The sequence below is a fragment of the Lycium barbarum genome, chromosome 9 (assembly GCF_019175385.1).
Source record: "Lycium barbarum isolate Lr01 chromosome 9, ASM1917538v2, whole genome shotgun sequence".
Classification (NCBI taxonomy): domain Eukaryota; kingdom Viridiplantae; phylum Streptophyta; class Magnoliopsida; order Solanales; family Solanaceae; genus Lycium; species Lycium barbarum.
In genome coordinates, this window is record NC_083345.1 from 15,485,781 (window position 1) to 15,499,222 (window position 13,442).

The following is a 13,442-nucleotide window of genomic DNA, read 5'->3' on the forward strand; positions in this document are numbered from 1 at the left end:
TAAAAAGATTTAGCCATCAAAATCGACCCCACCAAAGCTTAACGAGTAAGACTACATGTTATTTTCATGTCATCTCAATTTTAAGCTAATTGAGATTTGATTGTATTGGTGAAATGAAAAAGATTGACTGTATTAGTTTTTTATTTAATTAATTTAGACCAAAATCATTTGATTCTGTTTTTTTATTTTTTTCCATTTACTTCCATGGGTATTGACTAATTGTCTATTTTTAAATTTTGCTTGTAAGATTACACTGGGTTGTCGTTGTTATTATTGTTGTATTGACTTATTATACATGTATGTGAAAGATGGAAGAATCTTCTTTTATGACAAGTTACAATTTGGATAGGAAAATAGCTTTACAAATATCCATCTCCACCATTATATTTATTGATCACATTTGAAAAAGACCATATAATGAACATAATGTTTGCAATAGGCCATAGAATCAATTTCCCTAAAACAAATCTCGACATGTTTAATATCAGGAGAATTCGTCATAAATTTGTTAGTGTTATATTATTTGTCATTTCTGTTTTCTTTGTTTGAATTTGGGAACAAAAGTACATAAGATATTAAGTTCAAATTAAAAAAAGGTTTTCAAAATTTCAATAGATATTGCACATTATTTTATTATCTAATGCCATTTATTACTAATGCTAACATCATTATAGAATATGCCACTTGAAATTCTAAATGTGGGAACTTGGCTTTGCTTATCACAATCTTTATTTAGCTAATAAACCAAGTAATGATTTGTTTTATATGACTCCTAGAATATGTAAATATAATAATGCTAGCAACTATATCTAACCCTTTGTGCAATGTAGTTGTGACATGGCTGGCACGCAAGTTGTGGGCCGTAGGCTTCTTTAATTTTTCTGAGTCTTTGCAATAAAATAAACAATAGAGATTTAATATTGGCATTTAATTTATTATTTTATCATGGATGGGCTCCACATACAACGAAGGAGTCACTTACTTCAAGAACTCCCTATCTTGCTCTTGATGGGAAATGATTCTTTTTTAAACTGTTGGATATGAAGGTAAAAAAGTTCAAATAATCTCTCTCTCTCTCTACTTTCCAAGTGAGGCATTAAAAGTACTTTAACATATCCTTTCTATATATCGACAAGACTTATGAAATAACTATAAACAAAAGAATACGTTTCAAGGCTAATTTTCTTTTTACATAATTAACTAGACAATAAATTCAAACACGTAACATTTGTAAGAATATTAATATAATAAAATCAGAATCAAACATGATATTATGACAAAATTATAGTATTCAAATTAACAAGAAGAGTTGCATACCTTGTTTGAGTCATACTGCATATTGATGAAGGGACTAGGTCTTCCTCTCTATTGTTCTTTCACAATATGGCGAAATCAATAGAACAACTAACATACATACTAAACCATGTGAAAAATTATGACAGTGTGTAGATATGTGACCAAACTAATTAATGAATCCTTGATGGACCCTCCTATTACGTGCCTCATCGGGTTGAATCTTTACCATCCAACTAGACTCATCAAGCACATAAAATAAACGACTCAATAATCAAGTATCACACTTATATTTGAGCTCATGTTTTTGTACTGTCATCAAATTCAAAATGTTTATTAATGTAAGTAATATATTTTTAATAGGGAAAAGGGTAAAAAATACTCCTCTACTCTGGAAAAGGGGCTAAAAATATCCTATGAACTTATTTTGGGTAAAAAATACCCCTTCTATCCTTAAAGTTTTCAAATCTACCTCAGTCTTGACGGAAATTATCCACTAAAATAATTCGAAATTATTTTTTAAGCCTGCTCCATCATTTAAATTCGACCCAATTAAATAATAACCCATAAGATTTCTTTATTTCCCCAATACGTAGGTTTGAAGTTTGAGGGAATTGGGGGAATAAGGGGATCTTATGAGTTATTATTTAGTTGGATCGAGTTTAAATGATGAAACGGGTTTAAAAAATAATTTCAGGTTATTTTTGAGGGAAAATTTCCGTCAAGACAGGGGTATATTTCAAAACTTTAAGGATGAGAGGGGTATTTTTGACCTAAAATAAGTTTGAAGAATATTTTTAGTTCTTTTTCCAAAGTAGAGGGATATTTTTGACCCTTTTCCTTTCTTTTTTTAATAATATAAGTCTATTTTCTTCCAGTATTGTTATTCAATTGATCGTTTGAGTCATGGCAGCAAATATAAACAGATATAATTTTTGAGAGGGATAGAGACAGAGAAAAATGCTTTTAGCGTTTTGATAAAGGGAAAATAAATCATCCGCTTTATTCCTTAAGCAACTTGCATTTCTTTTAAATGATAAAATAAAAACAAAAAATAAAATTCTGCGCATCTAAAAGGACAAAAAGAAAAAAGACATCGCTCATCGATAGATCTCTCCTAAAATTTAACGTAATGAAATTTCTTAATTCTTGTTATATATATTTCGCATAAAAATGACTGATATATAAAAGTACAAAAAGTTCCACAAAGTGCGACAAGCGTGTAATGTGATACCCTGACTTTACAAGTACTTTAGATTTAATATACGTTTTAGTTGGCATTATTTTAAGTGTAATAAACAAAGTCCCAAGTAGCTCTAGCTTTTGTGATCTTATCTATGTGAGATGTATTACTATCTAATATGTATAATTCAATATATTTAATTATTTATTCATTAAAGTGGAAGTACTTGTTTCGTGGCCTAGTGTAGGACCGATCTTAGCTTTCATTTGGGGCAATACAAATATTAAATTGATAAAAAATTGAAGATGACTAAAACGAATTTTCTATTGAATAAAATATTGGTACAATAAATTAATCATATGATGTCCTTGTTGCTCCAATTTAGAACAAAAAATGCAGCATTATTTTGACCTAACCTAACCATAACAATATTATAATTTCAAGATAATTAATATATGTGTATGAATTACATTATAGATTTATGTGCATATATAATATTATATTGTGTATTATATAATATTTTGGTTGAGGCACACGACAAGTTGGGTCATGCTAGGTGGTTTATTTTGTCAAGAAAGATACATCATTATGTTGGGGGATGAAGTAATAATATTTTTTAAAGAGAGAGATCCATCTAGACTTCTTTTTTTCTATATTTTTTAAGGACAAAAGAATCAATCAAAAACTCAAAATCTGCAGATGTGTTCATGACTTTTGATAGGCCACGTTGAAACTTGGGTATGGACTTTATGCACTATTCTCCTATTTATTACTTCCTCTCTTTGCCTCTTTCTTTTTCTTTAATTTGCCTCTTTATTTTAATATAATTAATGTAGGATGACCATCTTTCTTTCTCATTGATTACTTGCTTAAAAGAAAGTTTGAAGACCAAGTGATACATACAAATAATAGAGGTAGATCAAGAAGTCAAAATCAATGAGTTCGAATGTTTATATATTTGAACTGAATGCAGTTGTTGATATACAACCACAGCCTAAATATAAATAAAAAATTTATATAATATATATTGCGGTGTAAATAATTCTTAATTAGTTTATTTTAATTGGTTATATCAAGTTATTAATCTATTTTCTACATTATTACATCAGATTTGTGAATTTAATTTGATGGTGTAAAATACTTATACACTACTTAGTGAACATGGAAACTTGTCTTTGCGCTAATTGAAAATTAGACATCTCTCTAACATAATTAGAAAAGGGATGATTGAAGGGGAATGAGCCGATTAGGTTAAAGTTGAAACATTATAATATTAAAATTACGTCTTTGTCGATCTTGGTTAACATAGAGAGAATTTAACTAATAGCCTCTTGTTATTCTCCATTTGCTAATTAATATTCGTTTCAAACTATAGAGTCATTGTAAGTTGTTTAACTCGTGATGGTATACCTTAATTGATACTCAACTTTTTTAATTGACAATGATTATTTTAAAATAATTTCACCTGTAGAGTTATATTATTATTATTATTATTATTATTATTATTATTATTATTGTGCATCTAGTTTTTATGTGTTTTTTTTTTAATAACAATAAGGAAAGTGCTAGAGGGGAAAACAGTAGAATTAAAACGTTGTAGAGCAGGTTCTATGTTGGCCCCAATTTTTAAAAAATTTGGTCCCTATTGGTAACCCTACGCAATTAAATTATACTCCTATGTATGTTAGTTAATTGTCCATTGAATTTATGATTCAAATATTTCAATAGCTGAAGTCTTCCAGGGTAAGAAATCGTTCCATTAGCATCTAATTTCGTTTCTAATTAGTAATTAACTACTCCCTTGGTCAGAGATGGCCCATTAAGTTTCTTTGACAGATCTTAGGCACTTATTTAATTATGATAAAGATATTAGCAATTAATTAATAGCCTATTTGGCCTATCAATTTATTTTGAAAAGTGTTTTTCCAAAAGTGCTTTTAAAAATAAAACACTTTTGATGAAAAATAATTTGTGCTTGGTGGATTAATTTTAAAAACACATTTGAGCAACACCTAAAAAAAAAACAGGGTCTATGGTGGCCCTATTAAGCACATCACTTTTTAAAAATAAATACTTTCTTTTTGAAAAAAATGGCCTCCCTTTTGCTGGGCCAAATCGGCTATAAATTTCGTTTCAAAAAAATAGATTAAGAATGATACGAAACAAATTTCAAAGTTTGCAACTTAAAGTTAACTAGAAAACCACAACTTGAATTCAAACTTCCCTTTCCACTTATTAGTACTTTCTACTTTTGCTTCGTTGAAATACAGAAAGCAGTTACAAGTAATTGCACGGTTTATCCTTCAAATGGACTGGTCTTATTTTTTGTCCTTCAAATGGGCCGGTTTTTAATTTTTATCCTTCAAAATCAAATTTATGCCTATATGAGCATAAGTTCTTTAAGAGTGTTGGTAAACTTGTGAATATTATGATGTGTAACTGATGCCGCTATAGGCATAAGATAGATTTTGAAGGGAAAAATACAAAGACAAGCACAAAATAGGGACAAAAGTGCAAATGACCCAAGCAGTTAAAGAGCTTAAAACCCAAATATTATCATGGCCAACAAATAACCCAATTGCAACTTGCAAGCCCACAATATTCAAGGACTTTTGGGCCTGGAAGCAAGTGTGTTATAGCCCAATTTGCTTTTATGTCTGGACCTAAAAACTGATAACGGCTCACCCAAATGGGCAATTCGCACGAATGCGCCTGTCTTGTCTTGGGGTGGTCTTTATTTTTTTTACCCTCAAATTGCTGGTCTTTAATTTTACCATTCAATACTTTAAGTAATAAAAGGTGGTAAAAAATGTCCTTGATATAGAAAAAACAAAAAAAGAATTCGGCCTACCCTTATCTATGACCTAATTTCGTATAGAAAATTTGCCAATTCATGCTAAGATACATAGAAACTTTGCCTTGTCCAACATAAGTTCTATAGGAATGAACCGGACCAGGAAAAATTTCTATAAGCTTATATTGAGCTAATTAGTTACTACACAACTTATGTCGGATAACTTCATGCCGAACAAGGTAGAGTTTCTATGTTACTTTGCCCGAAAAGGCAAAGTTTTGCGAATTCTATTTTTCGACTCTGCTGGGGATCGAACCCAGAACATCTGGTTTCGTAGACCAGCGAATAAGGGTACTTTGGCCCACAAATTTTCATTAAATGAGAAGCAAGGACAAAAATTAAAGACCAACGATTTGAGGAGTAAAATTTAAAGACTAGTCCGCATGAAGGACCATCCGCGCAAAAAATTGATTAAAAATTACACTGATGTGCTTTCGTTGTCTTGTGGTAATCTATGGGAAACATATGCGATAAAACTAATTAAGCTACCTAACTGCTCTTTTTATTAATACTTTTAAATTGTTACAAGACGTAGCTAGATTTTCATGTTATACAAAACGGTTAACAGATGATGAATTTTATACTATGAGATGCAGAGGTGGTGACAAACTGAACGTATAGAATTTCAAATGGTTTAAGGATCTTCATGCGGGAATGTGTTTGGATAATAGAGGTACAGTTGGTTTTGCCACTTGTGGATTTCAAGCTTTAGATGGTTGAAGGCTCTTAAAGTTAATGGGGGTAATGGATATATGTGATGATTTTTCTTTATTTCCTTTTTTTAAATTGGTATGTCGTTGTATATTATATGTATGTCATGTATATTTACGTGTAGTAGTGTTATATACATGACATTCACACGAAAGATAGTGATATATAAGTAATATATATGTGTATATCATTTGTATATCACCGTATGTCAAGGTTGAATAATTAGAATGTCCTCAAATCTTGAAAGCCTCACTACACCACCACGGGCCGCCTCCACCCTTTCATCGGCCACTACCACCACGTTCAGATGCATTACAATTTACAAGTTTAAGTTTACTCCCAAATAAAACCCACATATTGGTTATAATTTTTTTTTAAAAAGACCAGTTGTTATGGCCATTGAAGATAAGCCTGAATCCATGGCCAACTCCATGCCTAAGAGATCCTTTTAGCTATATAAACTCAGTTTGCCCAGTGGCGATTTTATTGCCTAAATTTGGGACACGTGAATCCATGATCTCTCCGTAAAACTAGATATGTTATATATATATATATATATATTTTAAAATTAGTATAATATTATCTGCTGGAATCCATGCTACAAGAAGTCTAAATGGTGCACTTGGTCAAATGTTAAGTTGCTTACCTAGTGGACTATCGATCAATTCCAGCTTAATATATTTTTTTTCTTTTTTTTTAGTGGTGCAACCATGTTCTACAAATCCTAAATTCACCTCTGGGTTTGCCAATATTTGCAGCTCCAATCTATTATTAGTAATTTACTTAGTTCACCACTTCACCTTATCTTCATTAACACAATTAATGGAGAATTTCATGCATTCTCCCAATTTCCTTAATAGTTCTCAAACTCATCAATTCAATCCATAATCTAAATTAACTTAGCATAAATAATCATAATCAATCCAATTTAGACTTAGGACTTACCTCTAGATGCTTAGGAATTCAAGAATCTCATTTTTAAGTGTGTTTACCCTAAAAAGAGAACAATTGAATTTGTTTGTGATTTAAAGGGTACGTAATTGATTTGTTATAAATAATGAATAAAAGTTGATGAAAACTAGAGAAATCAAATGAATAAATCAATGTAAAGCTGAAATGAAATAATTGAGCCTGAGCTTGTATGATCCTCGGAGAGAATTCTTTGATAAGTTTTTCTCCGGTGAAGCACTTGCACGCTTTAGCCTTTGATAATTAAGTGTTGATCCGGAGCAAAAGAATAATAAAAATATGCAAATTCTAAAGACTGGATGATATAAATCAGTGTAAGAAGTCAAATTTTGATGATCTTTACGGTGAGCTATTAGGCTCCTTTTATAGTTGACTAGAGAAATAGAATGTATTAGTAAGGTCTTATAAAGCAATAATGGATTAATTAAGCCTGGGCTTTGTTGATCCTTGGAGAGAATCCTTTGACAGGTTTTTCTTCCGGTGGAACAACTATTTGCTTTGGCCTTGCAGAATCAATGGCAACCCGGTACAAAAGAATGATAAAGTAAACTTCATTGCTAAAAATTGAATAGTATGAATATGTGTAAACTGTTGTTATTCTTCGATGATCTTTTTTAGTGGCCTTTAGGCTCCTTTTATAGTACAAATATACCAACACTTAAGCCGTGATTAAATTCTAATGATGATTAATAATAGACAATAAATGCTGCCTTAACTTTAAATCATAACGTTCGTGTCACGACCTAAGCAGCTGTGAGTGACACCCACACAAATCCCCCAGTGGGCGAACCATCCCCTTAACCCTCTTTCTTAATCATTTGAACGATTATAAATTTATGACCATAAATTAGTCAGGAATAAGCCTAAATCATTGCCAGAAATAAAATAACTGCGGAAGTCCTAACTATTACAACCCCAAAGATGCGAAAGTCATCGTACAAGGACTTTAAAAATTAAAGCTGTCTAATGAATGAAATAACTGTCTAAAATAATCATAAATATCTAGAAAGGAAAGATCTTCAGGCGGCATGGCATGGATAGGAGCTCACCCTCGGATATGACCGGGAACTGGCCTCACGCTAGATATGAGGTCTGCAAGATGTCTTTGCCACACAATCTGCACTCAAATAAAAACTTCAACAAGGTAGTATCAGTACAAACACTATGTACCGGTAGATATCATAGGCCGACTAAGATTAATATCATGCATACTTCATAAAATCAATAAGATAGGCAGATAGGCACAACAACACATAATCAAATTATGCTATCAACAGAAAACAGACAACATAGGAATAAGATAAATCCAGCTATCAATCAATCACCGAGTTGATATAAGTTCAGTCATCAGCCAACAACAGAAATAACATGAGTCCGATGCAATGCAATAAAATAATGAAAGTATCTCAACCGTGTACACACATACTAAATGGTATCGTTTCCTCAAATAGTCATGACTTGCAGGGGACCCAAGATGTCCATGCACCACTCGCTCCGGAACTTACCTCGGATCACGAGTCCAATACTAGGCCACATTTTCACCCCCTCTCAAATGTGCCTTTATATATATTTATATCTCTGTGTTTGGTCACAATATGAATCTCAACGTATTTCCAGTCCAACAGTCAATATGGAACATGGTCAGTCAATAACATCAATGTCAATGAATACAAGGCACCATGCCACAAGTCATAACAAGACTCAGATAAATTCAGTCAACAGAGCATGAATATGCAACCATCTCAATCAACAAGAAGAGTGTATATTGACTCCTTCCTTTTTAAAACATGATGAGATAAAAATATTATGCATAAAATAAGTATGTTATTTAATTTTTCATACTAATATTTATACTTTCTTTGCGGGAAATGACACAATTTGAATAAAAAATAAAGAAAAACTAAGAAAGCTAAAGGAAGAGGAAGACAAACCTTATTCTCAATAAAAGAAAGGGAGCAGCTATGAATACATGCAAGTTGGCAAAGAGTTCGTGAACACACCATTTTCTTTAATCAACATCCTATTGCTGATTGGCTAAATTGGAAGAAAAGTATTGCAACAAGCTTGTGTGCACACGAGAAGATTTTGCTGAAGAAAAAAACTCTATAAATATCAGCATTTGAAGCTGCTTAGAGGGACAGAAAATTGAGAGGACGCAAAATAATACTTTGTTTCCATTCTAGAGCCTTTTCTTTATAGCTTCTTCGGTTATTCAGTGTAGGAAATTATTCTAGTTCCTGCTTTTAATTAAATAGTGGAATTACTCTTCTTGAATATTTCTCCTTTTTTTATTATTTAATGGATAAGAATATTTTCATTAGTAGTACTAACTCCAATATGGAGTAACTTTCTTATGTGTTGGGAGAATGACGGACCTTAATATTTCTATATAATAGTAGTTATTATTCCTCAATTTCACATGTTTGAGCGGAAGCTTTTTATTTAACTATCTGCTTTATAGTTAGATGTTATTTTATTTGTTAGCGTCTATCAAATTTATGCTACAAATTAACTTTTTACTAATTCTGTAATCGAAAGAGGCGGAAGAAGTAACATAAGTTAATTGTCGCATTGACAGATGTTAAACGTTTATTTAGTAACATCTATCTCTTTTATGTTATAATTAATTTTACACTTATTTGTAATCGAGAGAGGCGGATAGTGTAATAATTAGTTATGGCAAGTAAGGTAACCGAAAGGCACTTACTATAAAGAGCATGTTTCAGTTCAAGCATATATTTTTGGTTCTTCTATATTACTGTTTTGATATTTAATTTGTATAACCGAGAGGAGTGCAATTAATTGTTCAACTTAAGTAATAATATATAAATGTAATCGCGAGAGGCATTTATACATTTTTGAGAAATAGAAATTGGAGAATAAATAAATCTACTATATAATAGACATATTAAGTGAAGTCGAAATCCCAACACTTTTTATTATATTTGTGAAAAGTTAAAATATTTCTCCATTTCTTTATTTACACATTTTTAGTTAATTAACTCACCAATCAACTCTCTTATGATATTCTCAAATAGTAATTAAAATAAGAATCGTCTATAGAATAGACAAACCAATCTCTGTGGGTTCGACATCTTTCTAAACTATAATTTGACTGAGTACGAGTTAAAATTTCATATAAGCTAGACACTCGTCAAATTTTGGCGCCGTTGCCGTGGATTGGCAATTAACTACTTCAGATTAATTATTTTTTTACTAATTTAGGAGCAATTTTTTTTTTAAAAAACATTTCTGCTAGTTTATGACCCGTTCTTCCTCTACAGATTTGTTTGAATACGACCCTGAAATTGAAAGATCTTTACGATTGCGCATGAAAGGACACATTTCAACTTCTCATAGTGCAACTAACAAAAGCATGGATCAATAGGAAGGACATCTCAACAATCCACCACCACCAAATTTTCAACTTCCAGAAGACCATTTTGATGAAGTAGCACCACGACCGGCTAATATGATTCTGAGGGATTATGCTAGACCTGACCAGTTCACTGGTGAATCAAGTGTTAGAAGGCCCCCTGTGGCAACTGACAACTTTGAAATCAGAACCGGTTTAATCCAAACTGTCCAACAATCTTGTCAATTCGCTGGAGATCCAAGTGAAGATCCACACAATCACTTAATTGACTTTCTTGAGTTGGTTGAAATAGCTAAGTATAATGGGGTATCACCTGATGCAATTAAGCTAAGGCTTTTTCCTTTTTCTCTAAAAGGTGACGCTAAAGCTTGGTTGCGTAGCTTGCCATGGGGATCCATCACAACATGGGATCATATGATTGAATTTTTTTAAAACAAATATTTTTCTCCTGCTAAAACAACGAAAATGAGACAAGATATCAATAATTTTGTTCAAAATGATACTGAATCAGTTTACCAAGCTTGGGAAAGATTAAAAACTTTGTTAAGAAAATGTCCTCACCATGGAATCCCTGATCACATGCTACTATACATTTTCTATCATGGGCTAAAACCATTATCTAGAAACGTTATAGACGCAGCCGCTGGAGGTTCCATAATGGGAAAAACTATTGACGAAGCTTTACAATTGTTAAATGAAATTTATGAAAATGCCGTGCAGTGGCCAGCTGATTGTGTGATGGTAAAAAAAGCTGCAATGGTAAACCAGATGGATGTCTTGAATACCTTAAATCAGCAAGTTGCATCTTTAACACAAAAATTTGAAACCTTTAAAGTAAATCCACAACAACCTCATCAATTTGAAGGATGCGATATTTGTGGTGAGGGTCATCTAGGGGTGGGTGTTCGGTTTTATCAAACTTCGGTTTGGCTATTTCAGGTTCGGTTTTTTGAAGGTGGACACCGAACACCGAACCAAACTAGTTCGGTTCGGTTCTTTCGGTTTTTTAAAGTTCGGTTCGGTTCTTTCGGTTTCGGTTTTTTAAAGTTCGGTTTGGTTCGGTTTCGGTTTTTTCAATTCGGTTTTTTTGATATGATATTAGAAGCGATTCCTTTGACACTAATTCATATTCTCAAAAATAATAAAACATAAAACTGATAAATTGAAATCAAAATCAAACAAACAGGATATACAAGAATAGAAAACTATAACCATGATATAGGATTACTAGGTGTTATATACATACCGTAAGAATAATTAAGAAAACACATAAAGGACATACATTAATCCTAAAGACACATCCTAGTTGCCTTCCTTAACATATTTGATTTTCTCAACTGAAGTAGAAAATTAGGGATACAAATGCAAAAGAGGGCTTGTTACAATTGGGGTTTTTTTGGCTTTAAACTTAATGGGCCTGGACTATTTTAATTTTTTTTGGGTAATATATTAAATTTCGGTGTGTGTTCGGTTTTTCGGTTCGATTTTATCAAATTTCGATTCGGCTATTTTGGTTTCGATTTTTTGAAGGTGGACACCAAACACCGAACCAAACTAGTTCGGTTCGGTTCGGTTTTTCGGTTTTCGGTATTTATACCCAGCCCTAGGGTCATCTTAATCATGAATGTCAAGTCAATAATCAAAATGACGAGTAGGTAAACTTAATAGGTTACAAAACTTACCCCTACGGGAGTCCCATGACTCAAAAGCACCCAGGATTCCAATGGAGCAACCCCAATGGTGCTGAGAATTCCCATCAGTTTCAAAAACAACAGGTACAAAGACCACTCGATTTTCAAAATCAAAACAGAGGGCAACAAAGTTTTCAACAGTATCAACAACAGCCCCAAAGAACGCATCAGCTAGGCCTTGAAGACTTGATATACAAATGCATTAAAGCCCGCTGATGAAAAAATGGAAAGCCAAAATTCAGCCATCAAAAATTTGGAAATTCAGGTAAGCCAATTAGCAACCCTAATGTCTGGACAAGTTCAAGGAGCTGTACCAAGAAATACTGAGAAGAATCCAAAGGAACACCTCAAAGCCATTTCTCTACGCTCAAGTAACGCTCTCGATGATCCATATGCAGATGGACAAAAAAATCCACGAGATATGGAACAGGTAAAAGAGAACAAAGAAGAACTTGAGTTTCTAAAGGAAAAAAATGATAAAGAAAAAAAGGTACAAAAAAATGATTGATAACAAATCCTCATTTTGTACCTCTTCCTTATCCCCAAATAATGAAACGGGAAAAACTTGGCAAACAATTCTCAAAGTTTCTAGAAATTTTAAAACAACTTTACATTAACATACCTTTTACAGATGCTTTGACGCAAATGCCTTCACATGCTAAATTTCTTAAAGATATTTTGTCAAGTAAAAGAAAACTGGAAGAAGTTTCTGTTGTTAAGCTTACAGAAAAATGTAGTGCTATACTTCAAAATAAGCTTCCACAGAAACTTGGTGATCCAGGAAGTTTTACTATCCCTTGTACCCTTGGAGGTGCTCATTTTGAAAAAGCGTTATGTGATTCAGGTGCATCAATAAATCTAATGCCTTTCTCAATTTTCAGGAAATTAGAACTTGGAGAAATGAAAGACACTACCGTGACTCTTCAATTAACTGATCAAAGTACTAAAAACCGAAAGGAATCATTGAAAATGTCCTTATAAGAGTTGATAAATTTATATTCCCAACTGATTTTATAGTACTTTAAATGGAAGAAAATACAGAGGTACCATTGATTTTAGGTAGACCATTTCTCGCAACAGGAAGAGCAATCATTGATGTTCATCAAGGACAATTGATATTGCGAGTTGATAATGAAAGGGTGATTTTTGACATGCAAAAAATAATGAAATTTCCTGAGGATGAGTCATCATCTTCTTGTTTTCAAATTGACTTGCTAAATGACCTTGCAGATGAATACAAAAAAGATCAGTTGATTACTGATTCATTGGAGAGATGTTTGTCCAAATCAGGTTCCACAACTGATGATGACCCTATAATTAAAGTAAAAGCCGAAACACTTGAAAGAGATTTAGAAAATGAGGAAA

General features: G+C 32.3%; 1 non-coding gene across 1 annotated transcript; it reads right to left on the reverse strand.

Annotated features, from left to right (window-relative positions):
* Window positions 1–10,848: 10,848 nt before the first annotated feature.
* LOC132612433 (small nucleolar RNA R71) lies at window positions 10,849–10,955 on the reverse strand. Its single transcript, XR_009571794.1, has one exon. It is a non-coding gene; the product is annotated as a small nucleolar RNA R71 (small nucleolar RNA).
* Between the last annotated feature and the right edge of the window lie 2,487 nt (window positions 10,956–13,442).